The 22,399-nt window shown below is 44.4% G+C and overlaps 1 protein-coding gene across 13 annotated transcripts in view; it reads right to left on the bottom strand.

Moving 5' to 3' along the window:
• Positions 1–22,399, bottom strand: part of Znf385b (zinc finger protein 385B) — a 352,707-nt gene that overhangs the window by 93,152 nt on the left and 237,156 nt on the right. The window contains exons 1-2 of one of the 13 annotated variants that reach the window (XM_075984780.1): positions 9,651–9,887; positions 9,051–9,081 (exon numbers count right to left, since the gene is read on the bottom strand). The exons of 9 other annotated variants lie outside the window; for them this stretch is intronic. The gene's annotated coding sequence lies outside the window, so the exon portion shown is untranslated. Of the gene's footprint in view, positions 1–9,050; positions 9,082–9,650; positions 9,888–22,399 lie in introns of those variants that run through there. 3 more of the 13 variants (XM_075984778.1, XM_075984775.1, XM_075984777.1) reach the window with 3 other exon arrangements.

Below are 22,399 nucleotides of genomic sequence, written 5' to 3'. Positions count from 1 at the left end.
TCATTTGAGGGCCAAGTGACACTTGGAATTATTGTCTTAGTCTCTGACCTTTAGAAATGTGGTCTGGAAGGCCATTTTAGGTTATAATCCCAAGCCCTCCTGGTGCCTCATCTTTGTTCCGTAACAGAAACGAACAAAACATCTAAGTCTTATACATGAGAGCCAGACAACTCAAATGAAGAAGGGTTTACTGAGTGAAATGAAGCCTGTTCTTCACCACGCAGGACTTTCTCCCCAGGCCACTGCCAGGGATGTCCCTTCCGGCATGGACTGATAGAGAAAATTTAGCATGCTGTATGTGCCAAACACGGACCGCCCCAAGATTTCCCTAAAGGAATTAAAATGAGTGGCAGTTCATTTTTTTTTTAATTTTCATTGCTTTCCCAGATTTGAGGCCCTTCACCCCTCTGACCAGCACATTCGATAACAGAGCACCCTTGCTCTTCTCCCAGGCCGTTGGGTTAGGAAAATATAAAAGACCGAGAGGTCACTGACCAAGCAGGCCCACTAGGAGGTGGCTACGTGAATAATGACCGAGATTGTTAAAACTTTGCTTCCAAAATGGTTATAGAATAGCACGGGACAATGAACCAAGTATGTTACACATGGCACTGATATTCATCTGCACATATGTCTATAGATATGCATATCAGTGTGCATTCATAGATGGCACATATATTTATACTTAGATACTCATCTGATCCTTACAACGGGCCAATGAACAAACAGGGTATTATTATTATTACCCTGATTTCAGAGATGGGAAACGAGTCCAACTTCACACAGGTGCAAGAGTTCAAATCCAGGCAATCTGACTTCTGACTCCTGGTTTTCATTGCTGGGAATATACAGATGTTTCTTAAACAGGAAGTTGAAGATATTGATAACAGAAGGAAAAGGTTGAGGACATAGCCTACTAAGAACAAGGGTACAGCAAAACAAACAAACAGAAACATACCTTCAAGCAAGTGAAAGGCAGGTGGGGGAGATCTAATCAGACGCACACAGAGATAAAGTATAGATAATATATATATTCAGGTTTTTTGTCTATATAAAGATAATAAGACATTAGAACAAGAAAAATGAGGAAAACCCCAAAAAGTCATTTCACAAAGTAGTTATTAAAATGGCTAAGAATCCTACAAAACGTGGTCCACTAGACATTCAGGAAGTGAGAGTTATAACTGTAAGGAGATGCTACTACATAGCCATGAGGTCACATCTGCACTGAAGACAGACGAAGCGTCGAGGAATCAGGCAGTCAATAATGAAGCACAAATTGCTACAACTACTTGGAAAAACCTATTTGACAGCGTTCCCGCAAGCATGGTACATCATGCCCCATGATTCAGCGGTTCTGCTTCCAGACAGATGCCTCACAGAGTAGTGTGTATTAGAGAATAGCCATAGCAACAGTCGTTCCAGCTGGAAGATAGCCAACTAACCCATCCACTAGAGAAGGAATAAGGTAATATCGGGACCTTATACAGCAAAACATTGACAACCACTGACTCCGGTAGTGAGAACAAACGCTACCCAACTGTATACTACAGTGAGTAATGGAACGCTGGCGAGAAACCACGGCGAGGAAAAGAGCTCCCAGGGTGCCTTTCTTTGTGCATTAACAGCTGTTTTTGAACAACAGGATCAGTCTGATAAGCAAACCTTTCTACAGATAAGAGGAAAGCTCCCCAGTAAAGAGGACCTCTTTGAATACTGGCAGGCTGTTAGTGTGTTAACTGAGTTCTGGGTTTCCTTTCCATGGCTTCCTTGACTGTGCTCGAAGTGACTGGTCAGTTAATGAGCATGCCATGATGCTGGGACTTCTTTGTTGGCCTTAGGAAAGAGACTGGAGTCCGATGTCCAAGAGGCTAGTGTGTATCTAGAAGTCTGAGGCTATACAATTAAAAAGATTTATTATTTTAATTTAATGCGTAGGAATGTTTTGCTTGCACGTATGTAATCGTATGTACGATATGTGTGCCTGGTGCCCACGGAGGGCAGAAGACATGAGAGTCCCTGGTACTGGAGTTAATAGAAATGTGTGAGCTTCCACGTAGGTGCTGGGGATGGAACCCAGGTCTTGGAAGAGCAGGACATGCATGCTCTTTGCCACTGATCCACCTCTTCAGCCTGCTGCGTCTCTACAGTGTTAACTGTTGGCTTCTGGGCTTTGGAGTAGCAAAGGTTTCCCATGCCCCTCAGCCTGCAGGGAGATTCCTCAGCATCCGCCACGGCAGGAGCCCAGGGGAAGGCTGCATTGACAAGGAAATCCTTGGCAGCCCCATGCTCTAGTGTGCAAACAGTAATGAGGTTGCGCATGAGAAAACAGCAGCGAAGCCGCGTCGTGATGGATGGTAAGCCATGATGTCCTTCAGTTTAGCTGTAACGCACAGCTTTTATACAGAATGATGAATTTATCAGGAAGATAGCTTTTCTCATGCTGTGGCCGTAGAGTACACACAGGCAGGTAGCTATCGATTTCTCTCTGACTATCTGGCCCACATACCGAATTTCTTATACTAAAACGCTCGAGGAATGAGTGAGATTTATTAACTACGGCGTGCACACTGATGGTTTAGGTAAGCATGTGGCGTGCTTTGCTGAGGCGGTTGCAATCTTTGGAGACAAAAGCAGGGACATTTCACAACTTAGGTTGAGATGGTCAGAACCTGTTCCCCAGTAGCATGAAGTACGGCTGTGCAGGATTGAGGAAGGGAAACCGGGCTCCTAACAGACGCCTCCTCAGGGGCTGCGAGCAGCATTTTAATACACCCAACTTCCAGAGAGGGAACGCCATGTGCCGCTTCCTAAATTACCAAGCGTTCAGAGAAGCCAGAGTGGTCTCCAGACACGGACCTACTAAAATTGTCTGAGGACAGGCATGGCCTAAGAGGTCACGGGAGCCTGGTGACATTTTTCTGGCCAAAAGGCTCAGGGAGATGGTTTGAAGCTATGCCAGCTGAGTGACTCCCAGCCTTGGCATCCCAACTGCCAGGCAGACACAGCAAGGCTTCGCTGTCCCCGCACTACACGACGGAAAGCTAACAGCGCTCCGGAGCTATGGCTTATTTTAGCAAGTGTCCTGAAAATACAGACTTTCCTAGGAGAGACAACACTGCTTCTCAAGTGATCAAATAGTTCCCGAGAAGTTCTATCTCATATCATATTAGAGATAAACATCATTTAGATTTGAGTAAAATAAGATTTCACTACTGCACCTGACTGGTGAATAAAGAGCCCACTGCCCAGGGTCACCATTTTGAATATTTAAGTTGGCACAACCAAGTTGCATACCGATTACATGGTATTTTCATGATCTTCTTTCTTGCGGTGTTGGAGAAGGGTTGAGTTAGGGTCTTTTGTAGCCCAGGCTGGCCCTGAATGTTTGACCTCCCTGTGTTGCTGCGATCACCAGTCTCTTGTTCTTCTTGCCTCTGCCTCTCAAGAAGCAAGGAAGCAGACGTGTATCACCTCAGCTGGCACCATTATCTCCAATCACTTCAGTCTGCATGGGTCTGTTTTGCTTTTTAACTTGGAATTTCAACAGAAAAAAAAAGCACTTTTTTTTTCTAAATGAAGATTTTAATGACAACGTTTTGTCACTACGAATAATGGAAGAAAGAAATCTGACAGAAGAGCTGATGTGGCCACAGACTGGCATTTCTCCCCAGTTTAAAGGAGAACACAGGAATGATTGTGACACCTCATTTTGAATGAGTTTTTAAATTTCCCCAATGGGAAAGGAGAGAGTCCATTAAAACCAGGCTTTTAACCACATGGCTTGGATCAATATAATGAAGTCCAACAGCATTGTGATCGGGTGTACTCAGACTTGGGTTGGTGGGTTTAGAGAGACATAACATCAGAACGTTAATGACCTCACTATCCGAAAAAGACACATTTCCCCAAGCAATGGCTACTGGCCTTCCATGGGAGCAGATCACAGGAGCAGGCTCTTCTGACCTCTGGCTCCCTTTGGGCCAGCCTGGCATAAAGGGCCAGCAGGAAAGGGGCTGGATACAGTCATTCAGGAGGTCAGGGCACCAGCTGCTGCTGCAAATCCTAGCTCCAGGACACAAAATGCTCCATGCCCTGGTGAGAAAGAAGTTCAGTTCCTGCATTCAATATTTAGGCTATTTACATCTATGAACTAAAAGCGGCGGTGGGGGAGGAATTGTGGCGGGTATAAATTGGGCTTTTAAAATGATACCTTCCCCCAAGCTTGCTCAATTTACGGAAACACAGTTAATATTTGCTCTGCCTGAGCCTCCTGCTCCCACCTTGATAAAGAGAAGAGGTTTCCTGGGTTTAAATATTAACCAAACACTTCAAAGCTTTTCAAAAACTGTTGTTCCCATCCCCCCCTCCACCCACCCAAAGGCCATGGGCTCCTAGAAAGCACAGTTTGGGAATAATAGGCAAAGTCCACTGTCCTACCTTGTGCATGAGCTTCTTCCCAGTCACTGGAATAATAGCTACCGAGCATTCAGGAAAACTGCCAGGGGACAGTTAGCAACCATGGCAGCCATCATCAAAGGGGATTCTCCTGAGCTTCTACCATCAAAGAAGCCATTCTCCCCAGGAGCAGAGATGGCTCCCAGCTAACCTTCAGGGACACATGCAGCATGAAGACCACTGCTATACCCCCAGGGAAGCCTGCTATGGGATTGTGTGACCTCACTACACCAGGCAACGTGATGAGCAGGTGTGAGCCATGAGGTAACACTATGCTTGATATGGGGCAATGGCTGAGAGAGGCTCAGGAGAGGGAAGGAAGCATAGTGGCTGTGTGTGCCTCATTTTTTGCAAAGAGGACTGGAACCAATACCATTTCCCCATTTAGAATTTCCCAGTTTTGTCTCCTAAAATGTCCACCCCATCGTTTTTTTCTTGTGTAGCAAAAACAGACCAGAAAGCAACAATTACACGGGATGCAACAGCCCAGCTAGGCAGAGCATCAAATTCCTCCAAGCGCAGGAGCTGGGCGACCAGAGGTACCTTGCTACCACCCTCATCATGATAAACACGGAACAGCCCGTAGCCCAGGGGCGATTACACTCCACAGGGGCTGTGGTGGGGGCTTAGCAGGCTGGGCCAGCGCCTGGCTTGACTTCTTGGAACTCTGCCACCTCTGCCATCTTAGCAATTGATTCTACTTGTTTCAGTCAAGCAGCGGCTCCTGAGCTCTGAGTGATATGCAAAACAGCATCAGATAAGGCCCTGCCTGAACACCCCGGACTGTCTGCATGGGAGTGATTCCTCAGAAATGACATCCCGGTCCTGCACATTGTGTTTACTCCTGTACTGTCACACTGGCTTTGTCCCTGCTTCTCTTTTATGGGATTTCCTCCTTTTTCCTGTGTGCACAGAAACGTGTGAGTGTGCATGTGCGTGCGTGTGTATGTGTGCATGTGCGTGTGTGTTAGTACATGTACGTGTGTGTGTGTGCATGTGCGTGTGTGTGTGCATGTGCGTGTGTGTGTGCATGTGCGTGTGTGTGCATGTGCGTGTGTGTGTGCATGTGCGTGTGTGTGTGTGTGTGTTAGTACATGTGCATATGTGTCTGTGAAGTCCAGAGGAATACCTTGAATGTATGTAGTTCCAAAGCATCACACATCACGGTTTACATTTTATCTATCTGCCCATCCATCCATCCATCCATCCATCCATCCATCCATCATCTGTCCATCCGTCCATCCATCCATCCATCCATCCATCCATCCATCCATCCATCTATCTATCTATCTATCTATCTATCTATCTATCTATCTATCTATCTATCTGACGGGGTCTCTAACTGACCTGCTACTAACCAAGTAGGTTAGGCCGTCTGGCTAGGGATTCCAAACATCTGTGTCCCTCCACCCTGGGATTTCAAGTATAAGCCATCATGCCTGGTATTTTTTTCAGTGGTTTATGTGGACTGAACTCAGGTTGCCCTGACAAGGCAGGCAATCTCACTAACCAGGCTGCCTCCCACGTCCTTCCTTCTTTCCTTCCTTCCTTCCTTCCTTCCTTCCTTCCTTCCTTCCTTCCTTCCTTCTTTCTTCCTTTCTTTCTTTCAAACTTAAAGAATACACACATCGAAGTCATGGCAATTTTTATTCTCTAGCTTGACTTCAATGTGTTTCTGTCTTGCTGTTCTTCTCTGTAGAAAAAGGTTTTTAATAATATATAGTGTATATTACGTTAAGCATCATTTGGTGATTACTTTAGGTAAGCAGTTTTAACATCATCCCACAATTACCTTTGTGTGTGGTGAGGGCACATGCAATCTATCCCCAGAAAAATCTCTACTATGCCAAATGATATCATTAACTATAGTTGCCTTCGCGCTGTCTGAGGAATCTCTAGGTCTATCCTTGCTACATAAATACAGGTGTGCACCCTCAGACCTACACTGCCCTCTGCCCTCCCCGCACCCCTTCTCTGGTAAGCTCCTTTCTGTTTTGTTTTTATTCTTTCGCATTTTGTTGAAGATTCCACATAGGCGATGTGTAACGTTTTTCTCGCTAGTTAGCTCATTGTGCTGGCTAGTTTTACGTCAGCCTGACACACAAACTAGAGTTATCTGAAAGGAAGGAAACTCAATTGAGAAAATACCCCCATAAGTTCTGGCTATAAGGCATTTTTGCAATCACTGATTGATGGGGGAGAAGTCCAGCTCATGGTGGGTGATGTTGTCCCTGGCCTGATGATCCTGGGTTTTGTAAGGAAGCAGGCTGAACAAGCCATGGAGAGCAAGCCATTAAGGAGTACCCTCCCCCCATGGCCTCTGCATCAGCTCCTGCCTCCAGGTTCCTGCCCTGTTTGAGTTCCTGCCCTGACTTCAAAGATCAACAGTGTACTGCAGAAGCATAAGCCGAAGAAACCCTTCCCTCCCAACTTGCGTTTCGGTTACGGTGTTTTGTAGTGCAATAGAAACCCTAAATAAGACACTCATCAAACTGTGTCATCCATATTATTGCAAACGATGTGATTCTATCCAAGCTAGATAGTATTTCCTTGCCTGGAATAGCTTTTTGACTTTCCAAATGAGTCTCCCTTGCCCGCTCAAGACATGAATTTGCTAGTCTAGGGCTCACTGCTGGTTTCTTCCTGTACACTTCCTTCTCACGGAATTGCTTACCCCGTACAATCCTGAGCTCATCAGAAAACTGTGGAGAATGATGGACATAATGGGCTTTTAATGAGGAGTCCCACGAAGGTAAAGAATGCATGGTGCTGCTCATTATTCTTCTTTTCAATGATTTATGTCACAGGGCGGCAAAGGAATGGCAATGTTTTCTTTTGAACACATTTACTTTAACTCTTGGTCTCTTCTGGACTTCACACAACCTTTTAAGTAACCCCTGCTTGAACAGACACCAACGGAAAGAAAAATAAAACCATAAAAAATGGACCTGATGCTCACTGAATTTACTGTGATGAGGCATATTCCAGGACGTTCCCAAATGGTATCATCTCTCCGTATTTTTAAACGTGGGTTGATTTGCCTGTCCCCTCTCTCTCTTTTCCCACAAGCTAGACCTCTGTCTTTCTCATCCCCATCACCCTAATCCTGAATCCCAATCTTCCCCGGCCACTCATCTCTTCTGTCCTCTTCAGGTTCTGTATGCTCTGGTCTGTCCTCTGTCTGTTTTGTCTTACTGTCTCTTTGTCCACCCCTCACCATAATAGTACTGGGAACTAATCTACTCACAAGATTTTTGCCTCTGCCTCCTTTGCAGCTTTGCTGGGTTAATTCTGACTTCTCTGTACACTGACAGACAGAGAGTGAGACTACTTGAGGATCTGGCCACAACACCAGAATTCTATTAGGCCACACATCTCCGGTCATGTATGTCTCAATTGGTTGCAACAGCTGGAGATTGATTTCCTATGTGCGTCCACAGTGCTATCTGCCCAACTTGAAACCGTGTGGGGCAAGTTAGGAACTCATAGGCTCCCATAGACTTTTAGTTTCTATTTTAAAATGCGCCAGGAGCTTTTAGGATGTATTTTTATAGAAACTTAGTCTTGTGTCCGGGTTCATACAAGCACTATCCCTTTTCACCTCAGGGCTCATGGTCCCACCACATACCTTAAGAAGCCTTCTGACATATGTATTTAATAAGATGTCTTCTAGAGCCCTAGGTGGATTGTGATCATCCTATGCTTTTCTGACAAATGAAGTGGAACACATAAACAAACAATCCCACGAGAAGGTAAACATGCAGGGCCTTATGGGGGATGGCTTAGTTTGTAAACCACTTGCTATCCAAGTATGATGGCCCAAGTTTGGATCCCTGGAGTTCCCTGGCAGCTAGTCTTGTTCAGTGAGCTCCAGGACCAATAGGGACTCGATCACAAAATGTCATGGGGAGAGTGATAGACCCCTGGCCTCCATGTGCATACACACACGAACACATGCATACACGTGTATCATATGCACACATGAACACATGCATACACGTGTATCACATGCACACATGAACACATGCATACACAGGTATCACATGCACACATAACAAATGACAATAGAAGAAAGGGATCGTATCAAACAACGACAGTAGAGAGAAGCCTAGAGGCATCTTTCTGCAGTGAGGTGCCCTTCCGCTATGATGGCTGAACTCAGCAGCACAGCCCGAGAGGCCACACATCACAGAGCATGAAGGACCTTGGGAACATGAATGAGCTTTGGCTTTAACACACTCGTTTTTGTCGCAAGAGTTCACGGAACCCTGGGTGTGTATACTTTGAATCCACCAGTGAGGCAAAATACAAGAACCATTTCAATATTTTCCAAACCATCTAAAATCCCACTGGGGACCGGGAGATAAAAACACCTTCCTGCTGCCAAGGGTTCCCAGGTCCCTTTCCAGAAGTAACATGTACTCGCGTTTTATCATCATCAGCAATATCGAAAGGAAAAGGGAAAGAATGACGAGAAAACAAAGTGGTAACCTTCAAGGAGAAGTGAGGATGCTCCAAGCACCTGTTTTATACACACGAAATCCACCCATCCTTAGAGCAATCGCTACTCCCTCTGGAGGAGCTAAGCTTACAGGCTGCCCCGAGAGACTTCTGTGCCCAGCACTGGAAACAAACATGAAACCCCTGAGTTTGACTAAAACTAGATGGAACATTACAGCTTGCACCGTGCCCGTCATAAAAACCGTGTGACAGAAGTACAAACCACGCGCGTCACCCCATTTTATTGCAGGCTTTGTCAATATGAATGTGGACTCAGAGGTGAGGGACATCCTGGGCTTAAAGACAAGAGAAAGAGGCAATTCCCACACGCTTGGGTTAAATACACACTTCGCTTGGTGACCAGCAGTTATTCTAAGACAAACTCCAAAAGGAAAAGGAACTGTAGCTCAGACAGACAGCACAGGGAATCATCCAATCACTTCTTTATGATCTCTAGCTAAGTGCCTCCACAAAACACTTTAAATACAAACAAGTTAGGAAAACCAGAAGCCCAGGAGCGCGCGCGGCGGGGGGTCGGGGGTGTCTTAAAATTAGCAAGTGTTATTCCCTCCCCTCCCCGATTCTGATGTTTTTCTTTTCCTGCAGCTGCTTTGAACAATTTTATATTTCTGTCACACATTTCGTGGAGAAGTTCCCCGCGGTGCGAACGCCGAGCAGTCAGCAAAGCTTACCTTCGCTTTAAAGATTACCGGCCCGCTCAAACCCTCGCTCCTGCACTCAGCGGGGCAATACTCTGAGAGATAAATCCTTCCATCCTCTCCACCCGGAGCTCCTGCGAGGTGTGGCGCTAGGAAAGGCCGGCAGGCAGTGCCTCCGAACAAATCACAAGTCCCTAATTGCTGCCTAGCTCTAATTACTACAGAGGAGTGTGTTTGCAACAGGATTCCAGGGAGAGGGCAGGCCACCTTCTGACGGCAGCCAACCAAATATATCCTAAAAGACTGACAAGTCACTTTCTTTGTTTTTTGGGTTTTTGTTTGTTTGTTTGTTTTTTTCTCAGTCCCCCATACTCCACTGTGGCAAGAGGAATCTGATACCTGTTTCACTCCCAACAAAACAGCTCAATAGTCACAGAGCTCAATCAATGATTTGGAATTCGTGGTATCCCATAGATTACAAGAGGTTGCTTTTTTTTTTCCTTTTCATAAACGGGCAGCTGGATCTAAAATTTAAATTTGCTTTTTATTTCAGAGCAGAACCTGTTCCCAAATGAACCTGCTTTGTGTTCTGTTAGCAGAAAACAGTTTATTTACTAGCTATGTGGAATGGGGGAGAAAATCGCTTTCTTTCCCGTGGAAATTTAGGTTTTAAGTAAAGATCCAGAGCATATAATTAAAAAAGACTAAAGCTGATGACAATTTGATGTTGACAAGATTAGCAGTGATGTCAATGCAGTCCAACTCAAAACCCTAATTTCAGCTATATGGGGGAATGATGGTGTTGAAATTGGCACTTGTCTAGGCCTGGGAGTGAAATGATTCAGTATCTACTCTTATATTTAACTCGGGCCCCCTCTATCTCAGCCTGCCATTTGGCTCTGTGGTCGGAATGAGGGCGGTGATCTGCCCATGTTGCACAACGTGGCTGTGGCTGGGGGGTGGGGACTGTGTGTGGTTTTGTCACCAGTACAGGTGAATTTGCTTAGAGAACATCTCACTCATGTTTGCACAACACTGTGCAACTTAGTACAGCCAGAGCCAACAGTTAGACGTACAAAACCATCATGTCGGGTTTGCACAGGCATGAGCAGGGAAAGGTGAGCCGCCTAATAGAATAATCGGATGCAGAGTTCGGAGTGGTGATCATGAAATCAGCTCTAGCGCGCTTCTCCGGGCTCTGTTAGCGCGGGCGTGTGTAATGGTAAAACAGCACACCAAATGGGAACGTGCTAGGTTAGATCTGAGCTTATTTCCCTCTAACTAACACTTGCGTGTGTCTGACATAATATTTACTCTCCAAGGACTAACAGAAAAGACAGTCATGCTGGGATTTAGTCCTTTTGTGAAATCAAACTTCCACCCATGATGCATCTCTCTTAAGGAGCCCATGGGTCAGGAGACAAAGTATTCTCCACCTGCCTGGAGTATTTTTCAGGACCACCTCTGGATCTGTGATGAGCGAATTTCCAGACTTTATTTATTTTTCTATAAATGCTTCGTTTCAGTCAGGGTTCAAAAAGTGTGGGCCCCAGATGAGCTACATCAGCATCTCCCCAAACTGGGTGTGAAAAACAAATTCCTAGTCCCCATCTCAGGTCTTTGGGGGTGGGGCTCTGCAAACCTTTGTTTTAACAAGTCCCACCCCCGGCAACCAGAAGCAGGCAGACTCTATTGGTGGGAAATGGGATGAAGATGGCTTATATCTCCCTGAGGGAGATTGTAGGTGGGACAAAAGCTCTCTAGGGAGGTGGCAAGTAAGTAGTTGTCTGAAGGATGGGAGGAGCTTGGACGGATGGGCAGCAACTATGTATCTTGTGGTCCCCCCACTCCGGACTTTCTTTAGACATTCCACTCTTGAGGAAAACTTACCACATCCTAGGAGCTGCAGTCACAACTGCTTGCTTTTCCCTCAACTTTTAACCCCTTCCAGAGTAGCCCACACTAGCATTGTCTCTAGTATGGTTTAGCATTAGTTGTTTGTGACCTTTCTTCCTCTGGTTGAATACGAGCCCACATCTAAGTTGTTGCTCTTCTGAGTTTCGAGCCACCTTCCAGATCCCTCCAACCTGCTCTAGATGAAAAGGAGCTATCACAGCCCTGCCAAGGGAGCTGCCCCCACCCGGCTCGTACTCCCTAGGGGTCTCTATTTCACAGTCTAGCACCAGGGGTTTCCCATTCAGGCTGTAGGAGACCTGATACTGTGATGTTACTTCCGAGTTCTCCAGAGGGATTAGTGATCTGTGTAACATCAGTTCCCTCTGCTTACCACACTCGTCCCATCATCTGCACCGAGACCCACACTGCTTGCTCCCCTATGGAGTCTAAGGCACTTGATGAAATACCTTGAATAAATGAATGAATGAACAGAATAGCATCTATACCTCACTATAACAGCACTGGAGGCCATTAAGGGAACACTCTTTCCTACTGGGTGGAGACCTATCATTCCAAGATAACCCAAACATAAGAATTAATCTACTCAGACAGATCAATCATCCTACTAAGAGACCACCCCTTGGGAGGGCAGATTCATGCAACACTACTCTGAAGAAGTGGAAGAATAATTGTCTCTTTAATGAGAATGATTTTTCCTTCCCAGCATCCTTGCTCTGTGACTGTCAGGGGCCCCAGCCTCTTAGAGCCCTCACACAGAAAGCTGCATTTCTCCTTTTTCTCTCTTTCATGCATCTTTCGTTCAGACGCTGGCCAGAGCCTACACATCCTTTCTTGTGTACTCTGGGCTTTGCTATGCTTTTTCCGAGTTACCTTCCTTTGGTTACCTGGCTGCTTTGCTTCCACACCTAACTCTAAAAGGGATTCTCTCTCTCCTCTACCTCCTTTCCTGATGCAGCGACTGAGACTTACAGCTTACCTGTCCTGTGGTTTTTCTTTTTACCTGTGATAAAAATGTCCTTGAATATCCTACTGAGCCTGCTGTTGAATTCTTTTATGAAGGAGACCAAGAACGTTGAGAAGGGAACCTCAGTTTCCTTAGTAACATGTGGTACCCCAGATGGGACCCCTCAGCATTTCCAGTGCGCTCACATCAAATGTTTACCAACTGCACTCAGTATTAGCCAATGGAATTCTTGAGAGCGTCTTGAATCAACCATTTTCCTACTCAAGTGTTTTCTGTGGCCTTCCTTGGTGAGTTATATAGACTCTAAAATTCAACATAGTCATTCAAATCTCCACTCTGCTACTCAGTAACTGAATATTCCATGAATTAATTGCCTTTTAAGATATAATTCTCTCGTCTGAAGAGCAAGAATAAAATAATAATATTATCTCCGGAGCAGGGCTGAGAGAAACAATGATGTAAGTTCTTAGGATAGTGCCTAGAGTCTTGACAGACTCTGGGAGTGTTCTCATTAGCGACACCGTGGTTCCCTTCCCATGGCTTCAACTCAGCACCTACTGCCCTCTTCATATTTAACAGAACGATTTACTCCTTTATGTTCTATAAAATCTGTTAACACAGACTTCCATCGAGAGCAATGCCTACTTGTTTATTTATCATCTCCTAATTGAATGGGCATGTGTTCTGGGTTCTATTGTTTCATTCATGCCATACCTCCCAGGATGTGTCTCCCATTTTGTCTTATTTTGAGTCTTTTTGTTTAAAGCTGCATTTTAGATTCCATTCCCCACCTCCACAGGATATATTCTCTACATTTATAAGAAAAGTATTTTTGTTTTCTTCTAAGCCTGAAATGTATTTACTGCAACATTTATTACAATATTTAAGACACTGGCTTAGGCATTACTGTGTCTGTACCCTCTTCTCTAGAAAAAGCAAAGTTCTTTGGGGTCAAACAATAGCTTTGGCTCTCTGCTTTGCCTACTGCACTGTCTAGAAAAGGTACTCAGTGAAATACCTTGAATGAATTAATGAATAAGATGAAGGGGATAACATTTGTATTTTATTATAAGAGCCCTGCTATTATACACCAATTAATAGTCTTATTTCCCATCGATAATTATGAACATCGCCAAGGGTACAGGTCTACTCCTCACAAATGAGGTCCATTCTTTTATTTTTCCTCTGAGACAGGGTCTCATGTATGCCAGGCTGGCTTCCCGCTCACTAGAGAGTTGAAGATGACTTTGAACTCCTAATTCTCCCATCTCCATCTCCTAAGTGCTGGGATTCCAGGTTTGCCCCACCGTGCCTGGTATACAAGGTCCCGAGGACTAAACAAGGGCTTCCTGCGTGGTGTGCAAACCTCCTCCCTCTGAGCTGCACCTCCATCCCTGCGATCAGAGCGCAGCATCCTGGAGCTCATAAGCCTTTTCCTTGGACACGAGATCACAGGTGAGTACTGACTTCCTGGGCACACCTCAGGAGCTCTTAGTCCACAGGGTAGCTGCATTTAACATAGCACTGTGCTAGCAACAGCACCTTGGTGGCAACACTACCACACTGGGCCTTGAAATGGAGGCAGCGTCCTCTTTGTTTATGGCCTGTCTGTCTTGGGAAGCCTGAACCATGATATCTGTGGTCCGTGCAGACACTCAGAGAGCCCTAACCAGAGCTCATTTTTCTATGGGTGCTTACTTTTTTTTTCTGTGAACATGAGCATGATCTTGTTAAATAATCGATTTATAATTGGTATAAATTCACAAAACAAATCCGATAAGAATTTAATATATTTGAACCCTTTGGGAGTCTGAAATGGCCATTTTTTTAAAGATAAAATCCAAATTTCAGCTTCCCTTTTCTTCACTCTGTACTGTTGTAGTTGGTGGTGGCCACAGACAGGGCTGCATCAGTACTTTGTATGAATTCCTTCTGACGGGGACACAGACTAACTGACCAACGTAATTACATCACTGGAGCGACCTGCAGTTTCAGAGTAACTCTTGGGAGAGTAAATAATCCCCCTTTAATGTAAAAAGGATTGTGTTTCAATGACGCGATGGTAGCTCTGTATTGTCCAACTCAAATCAAACCTATAAACACCATAAAAACTCCATAGGCAAACCTATGTAGAAGTTATCTGAACTAGCCTTTGCTTCCTCTCTCTCTCTCAGAAACGTGGACTCTGAAAAGTGGGTCTCTAAAATAATTAGAGACCAATGAGACACATAAAATTTTGTTACGAATTACCAGGAAAGAAAAACAAAAACAAAACAAAATAAAAGACAGGACTGCAGTACAGAAATATAACCTCCAGCAAGGCCGGAACCTTTTTTCCGTTCACTAACACTTCCTAACACCAGGAGCCATGCTTAAGACATACTGATAGCACGAGCTCAAGAATCAACTACTGCCACAGAAGGAGAAACTAAAAGGTTTAGAATGGCCAGAGAATGTGCCACTGAAAGTCGGGATGTGAGCACGATCTGAACACGTGTTCTTCGTTGATGCTCCCTTAGCTTCTCACCTGTATCCCAGCTACCGCCAAATCCCATAGTTCCTACCTCCCACACAGACCGCAAACCTAGCTTCTTTCTGTGTCATTCCATGGTACCAGATCACGTTTGTCTGCCCCAGTTACCAGCTCTTACCAGGTCTACAGGGAGCCATCCTCTCCTACACTTGGTTCTCACCCTTTCAACCAAGCAAACTGCTTAAAGACTTCCATCTGATGATGTCAAAGTGAAAGGCTTTCCCACCACACTTTAAAGGAACTCATACAAGTTAGCACTGTCTGCAGTTACCACATGGTGATAGCCTTGATCAATTCACTCTACATATAACATCTTCTTCCCCGTTTCCCAAGGTCTTAGTCCCCTTTCTCTATTCCAGAATGCCCAATTACTACCTTCAGAAGAGGGTTCCTCATCATGGGGCTGCCCCCCCGTTCCCAAGAATGTTCCTTGTCTCCTCTTTGGAAGTCATTCATTAAAAAAAAAAAAAAACAGCTATTTTTTTTTTCACAAGATCATCCCAGCTCCTGGAACAGCGCCAGGCCCATGGCAGGCACTCTGGAGACATCTCAAATGAATGGATGGCCACACTTCCTCCAGCCTTTCCAATGAAGACACAAATTTGGTATCATATGATTTTTAAGGGTTTCTTATATATTATTAATGTTATAGTTTTCTTAGTGTTTAGAAGGTTCTTGTGAAGTCAGTAACGTTTAAAATAAAGTGGGATTTCATTATCACAGTTAAAAGACACACAACTGAAAAAAAAATCCACCTTGGGTATGTGTAAGACTTGGTATTTGCTCAGTCTGCCGAATACTTTGTGTTTATCTCCATTTATAGGTGTGTAAATATCCTCAGCCAGGAACCTACTGACTTACATGCAGATTTGACGGAACAGGACAAAAGGAACAGCAGTGCTCCTGGTTAGAGCTTTCTCAAGACACAGGTAATACATCGTCTGTAAATCTTTATCCTGAACTCCACAGAGCCCAACTCATTTATTCATTTGCTTAATTATTTATTTATTCATTATTTATTGAAGTCAGGGCTTCAAGCATTCCAGCCAGTTTTACTATGTGACTAAAGATGATCTTGCATTTTTGATCCCCCCTGCTTCCACTTTTTAAGCAATATATGTGTGCACCATCACTCTTAAGTATATGTGTGCTGGCAACCAAACCCAGGGTTCTGTGTAATAGCAGGAAAGCACTCTACCAACTAAACTATATCCCTAGCCCTGATAATTTTTTTCTCTCTCTGTCTCTCTCTGTCTCTCTGTCTCTGTCTCTCTCTCTCTCGTGTGCGATATATGGAGGGTAGAGGTCCATATTAGGTATCTTCTTCAATTGCTCTCCACTTTTTTTTTGAGGAAGGGTCTCCCACTGACCCCAGGGCTTTATGACTTTGCTAGACTGACCAGCCAGCCACAGGGATCCCCCTGTCTCTGCTCCTCGAGAGGGGGACTGCCAGCACACACTGCATATGTAACTTTTTATTTGGGCCCCGAGGAATTTAAAAATCTCTTTCCTGAATGAGCCATCTATTAATGCCCATGTCTTGCAAATATATTTTTAAGAGCAAGTAACATTCAACAAGGTTATTGTTCATCTCTACATGTTTGTATATCAATGGCTCTCACACAAACAATTCTTGTGCACTTCCTCTAACTGGAAGTCTAAGAATTTTATTACATGTACTATTAATAGCCTGTGCGAAAAATGGCACATATGGTACTTATTCCTAAATATGCATATTTTCTCTCAAATATTCTCAAGGTATGTTTTCCTCATTATTGCCAAATAAAGGTCAGATGCTTTGGATCATGTGGGAAATCACAAGGAAAATCTAAATCAAACCCCAAGCCACACCGTGCCTTTAATATCAGTGTGAAAACAACATGGGTTTCTAGGACACACTGTGAAGTCGGAAGTGATAAGATAGCATATCTTAAAATGTCTTGAGATCAAAAATGGCTCTGTGAGCAGATTTCCAGCTCGCTAAGAGTGTTCTCCTTAGACAGGTTAGAGTGAGGGACACAGGTCTCACCCTACCATGCAAGGTTTCCAACTATGCAAACAACAGTGATTCCATCACATTGTTGGGCTAGGCTGTTTATGAGGCAAGGTCACCATTCGATAATAATGCCAAGACTAAGTTCCAGCAGGACTCGGGCTGTTCTGGCCCTCGTATAAGGCCCTCTGTTTATTCCTCCATTTCAAAAGAGATTAATGAGTTGTCTTAAGCGAGAATGAATGGAGGAGTCAAGCTGGAGTCAAGTTGGGTGAGCACGTTCATGGGTGCAACATGACCCCCCATGTAATAAATCTTTCTAGAAGTAGATCTTCTTTTCCAAATGGGCCCCGTCTTCCCTGTCTTCGCGTTTCTCATAAGGGATTTGGCAGAGGGGACATTCTGAATCTGACAGGCCACCCCTGCTGACAACGGCTTTATATAGCCATCAGCCGGAAACTTTCCCTGGGGCACGTAGGGGATCAGAACTGTTGAGTCATGTCTAGCCAAGAGAGTCTGGCGCCTCTCAGCCCTCTGCCTACCCCATCCATCCCAACACCAACAGCAACACGCCACTGTTGCAAGACAGCCAAGCTCCCGGCACCAGAGAAGGCGAAGGTGGCAGCCAGTACCATTCTGGTTTAAGGAGGTTCTTTGTGCAGACAGTACAAGAAGAGCAAGCTCTGCATTTCTGTGAACTCTTTTGTAAGGATCTGGGAGCTTGAGAAGAAATGGGAATGAATGTAGGGCCTTTCACCGACAGTGTAGAAGCTTTACAGCAAGACCCAAGTTCAAAGCTTTACTTTCACTGTTCTCTACTGAGGAGATGTAGTGGGATTGCTTCTCCTCTAGTTTCCTCATCAGGAAGAGCTGCCTTTTCATTCTGGATGAGAGATGACACTGTAGCACTCATAAAACGCACAATTGCGTGCCTGAAACAGAGTGCCACCTGTGGGGGATGTTACTGTCTTTGCTTCCATGATGCCAAGGGACCAGGTGACTGAAGTCCAAATTCAGAAAGCGCTCCAACATCCCCAGCATATTCCATCTTCCCTGGCTTTCTCTCTGCTTTGGTTTTGATGCCAGGAGCCTTGGTTGAGGATTCATGGACCACCCCTTCTCCAGGAACTGGCTGCAGATATGTGCAGTCAATCTTGTTTTTCAGAGAGAGAAATCTCATTAACTCAACTCTCGAAAGACCGTGATTCAGAGAGATTAAAAAATACTTACATGCTTCTGAAGAGTTACAGGCAAATGGAATATCTTTTTGTAAATCAGATTTGGTTTTTAGTTTACCGGAAGAGCCTGCGAGGACAGGGACGCTACAGTGGATCACTCTGTAGGTAACTACTTACATTGCAACTGCATATTTAATCCGGAATATTTCAGTATTCTGCAAGAGATTCAGACTTTTCCCATGCCAAGTTTAATCACACTGTAGTGCACGGGGGCATCACACACATAGTGGCTAGCTTCCACTCACAATTTACAAGGAGACTGAAGGGCAGGTTATGCTCCAGTTGAATGGGAAGGGAAAGGAAGAATTGAACAAAGTTCCCGCTCAACTAGGCAGAATCTTAATTATTCTGTGTGCCATCTGCTGTGTACACGAAGGGATGGAGGTTCTGAAAGGGCCCTGTGATCCGCCCAAGGTCAGCACAACGGCTCTAGACAATGAGGAACAGCAGCTGTGAAAATCATGTCCGTGATTATGGAGACGATGACAGCGCCGTGATCTACGGAGCAGTTGCTTGAGCTAAGCCTCTTAAAGACCTTAACCTCTCCTACTGGAGCTACAACCCGCGGGAAGATTTTATTACCTCTGCTCAGCAGATAAAGCACTCTGCCCAGGGCTCGAAGGGTCACAAAATGGACAACTCAGAAATCAAACCAACTCAGAACTCTGCCACGGCTGCAAGGCTGCTCTCAAGTGCTACTTGACATTGCTTCCCAGGACACGATGGGGAGGAGAGACTCACGATCTTGAAACATAAGTTGTTAAAAGGCTACGTAGGAAAGACATATCTCTCTAGTCTAGCCCCATATTTGGATGGGGTTTTAAAATAGCTGGACTGCAATGTCCGCATCAGACACAATCTTTCTGGTCACGCCCCTCTTTAGTCCACAGGTCCACATGAAATCTGCGTTCTTCTCTTCCAGACCTCATTATGGGGTTCTGTGAGCATGTGCACTGATGGCTCTGAAACTGCTTCCAAGGCCTGCCTAGGACGCCTTTCTAGATCCAGCCCTGAGGTGGACAGACAAGGTGCCTGCTTTCAGGGGCTGTAGTGGAAGCTTAGGCTTGGTGGTGGGGCATAGGCCATGGAGCGAGACAGGAGGCAGGCCTGCTTCTGTGATTTTGTACCAAACGGCAAAGGATCCTGGGATTCTAAAATAATACCCTGCTATCAGGTATCCTAAAACTCAAGGACTGGGGTTCAGCACATCACACAGAGAAAAGGTACTGTCAGCAAAACATGGTAACTCATTGGGTTCTGGGCTGTTAACTAATGGACTAGAGCCAAGATTGAGTGTGGGAAAGAATAGGAGCACAGGGGTAAGGATCAGCTTGTGAAGAAACTCAATTCTGGTCTTTGGTCTGAGCACCCCTCAAAGTTTGGGATTTGGGCTTCCGTTTTTCAGTGTGGTACATGGAGACTGGGGGTTGAATCCCATGTGGTCCACTGTGATGCGACCCTGTCCTCACTCTGCATCTACTAAGCAAGGAAGAAGGACAGACAAATACCAGTCATGAACATAGGGACTCTTGGAAAGGGGCTCTCATCTATAAGCTGTTACTCATAGGTAATTATAACTTAAAATAGTTATTAGTTATCATAAAAGTCCTTGGGACTCTTCACTAAATGATAAAGAATCTAAATTTATACAATTATATTTCATTTTCAGGTATCTTATATATTATAGCAAGAATTTTTATTTAGCAAATATTTCAAGATCATGTTCTCAACTATTGGAAGTTGGCTTATTAATGATGATCCTCCGAAGGTTTTAAGAAAGGTTACCTAGACCAATTCATATCCTCTAAAACTTAGCTTCTCAGACTTTACATGTGCATTTCCTACTAAATTATACCAGCAATTAATTTTTATCACCACGTCTGAATTGTTTTCCCCTTAATCTTCAATATTGGTATTGAAAGCAAAACGAACAAACAAATGAAAAATAAAAAAATTAAGTAATAGTATTTAGGTTTGGATCATAGTAAATAATTTAAATTTCATTTTTCCAGACTAAATAATTGCTAAACTAGTAGCTACAGGAAGAAAACCAAAGATCAAACCCAAAACTACTCAAGAATAAGGCCTGTGGTTTTTGAGAAACTTGTCAAAAGTGGAGTTCCATTACTTTTCTCAAGCAGACATGTCAAATTTACAGAGTTAGCTTTTACTTTTAAACTGAAAATAACTTTGAACCATTTAGCAACTGTCTTCTGTGAAGTTTTTAAGTTAAAAAATATACAAATCAATAGGACTTGAGGAGAAAAACAAAAACCAGATGAGCGTGCTTTCAAAGGTGTCATTAATATTTCAAGGCAGCCAGGGGAAGAGGGGAAGGTCGTGGTCAGCAGCGCCAAGGTTACTCAGGTCTCACACCCCCGTGACTGTGGTAAAACTACTGATTTCTTGACATTTTAGTGCCTTCATGGACAGGAGAAATAGAATAAAAACACACTCCTCAAACTGCCGCGAGAAAGAATGAACTCTGACAGTCAGGTGGTAAAAAGTCTGGAGTCATTATTAGATACATCTGATTTCATGTTTAAACATGACTGGTTCTGTGAAATGAAGGGAATGGTTTTAAAAAATCTTTTGTTTCCTATAGTGCTCCTACTGAAAAACTAAAAAAATAATAAAATCTTCTTAACCTATGAGGGATGAAGAAATGAAAAAAAAAAATCAGTAGAGTAAGAATGTCCTAATGAAATACCACCAGTACCCAGATTGAGGATTTAAAATCCTGTATACCAATTGCTTTTATCATAGGTGAACACAGCTAAACCGTGACTTCTCCAGCAAGCGGAGGGCAGAGGGCAGACTCTCACTCTCCGGTGGCTAAAACACCGATCAGAACTGATACAATCGGCCAGCCAGCTCAGTCCCTGCTAAGCACCGCAATGGACTACACCATCACTAAGATAAACTTCCCTGTTTACCCTTCTCTGAGATTTTTACGGGTTTTTCTTACGAGCTCACAGTGAAGTCCTGAAAGCTAGAGACAAGGTATTTGTGTTTGGCTCTGGGCAAGGTCTTTATGCTTCGTACTGATTAGGGGCAGGAGAAGAAGCTGGAAAGATAAGAGCCAACTGATTAAATGTGAAATGTGCTAGATAGCCACAAAAATAATAAACAATGAAGTGCTAGCATCACAGTCAAATTAATTATATCAGAGGGCACAGATCTTCTAACCACACCAGATGGAAAGAAAGTAGTCTAAAGTCAGCAATGCACGCAGGTATCCTTCAGAAACATATGTGACGATGTAAGGGCGTGGCATCCTCAGCTCTGCTGCCTCCTGAGAACAAGGAGAACATGGACCAAATAGAGAGAGAGACAGAGGGAAGAGGGAGCTCTTGACTTCACTTCTTCTCATTCTTTCCTTCAAGACCTTCATTTTATCCCTGCCTTCTGGAATTTCTCTTCACCCAGATCCTTCCCTCAGTGGCTAAGCAGACCTTCATCCTCTGGCTGTGTGGATGCTAATGCTCAGGTTTCAGCACTGGTGTCTGTGGCTGCCACCATGACAGCCCTTCTTGAGAACTACAGATCGACCACCAGGGAGTTGGCTCAGGAAGTGAAGGTTCTTGCTGTGTGAGCAAGGGACCTGCATGAGATCCCCAGGGCCATGTGAAAGCTGGAAACAGAACTGACTCCTCTGATCTCTGTGTGTGCAACAACACAAGCACATCCCCCTAAGCCCTGGGTCACACACATACAGTTAATAAACGTGTAAAAAGCAGTACTGACCCTTGAGCTCTTTGCTGACTCTGCTCCCAAGAGCTCATCCAGACCTCTACGATGCTGCCAACTGGGCACTCCATACCCACGAGTAAAGTTAAATTCACTTGTGCTGAGTTTCCTCTGGCAGAAAGAAATCACTAGTCCTTAAAGAATATCCTGTTAAAATAAAACACACTTCCAGGGCTAGTGAGATGACTCAGCGGTTAAAGATCTTTGGTTGGATCTGTTTCCAGCTCACCAAATGCTAGAACTCGACTGAAAAAGGAAATGAAAATGCTGATTACTTGGAATTCTGCTTGGCTTACTGTAGACAGAGGTTGCTTGTTTGTTTCTCGACCGCCCAGACCCAAAATAATTACACAGAAACTATATTAATTACAACACTACTTGGCCAAT

This window comes from Microtus pennsylvanicus, chromosome 9, assembly GCF_037038515.1.
Source record: "Microtus pennsylvanicus isolate mMicPen1 chromosome 9, mMicPen1.hap1, whole genome shotgun sequence".
NCBI classification, from domain to species: domain Eukaryota; kingdom Metazoa; phylum Chordata; class Mammalia; order Rodentia; family Cricetidae; genus Microtus; species Microtus pennsylvanicus.
Note: the sequence above shows the minus strand (reverse complement) of the source record. Positions and strands in the feature narration are given on the sequence as shown.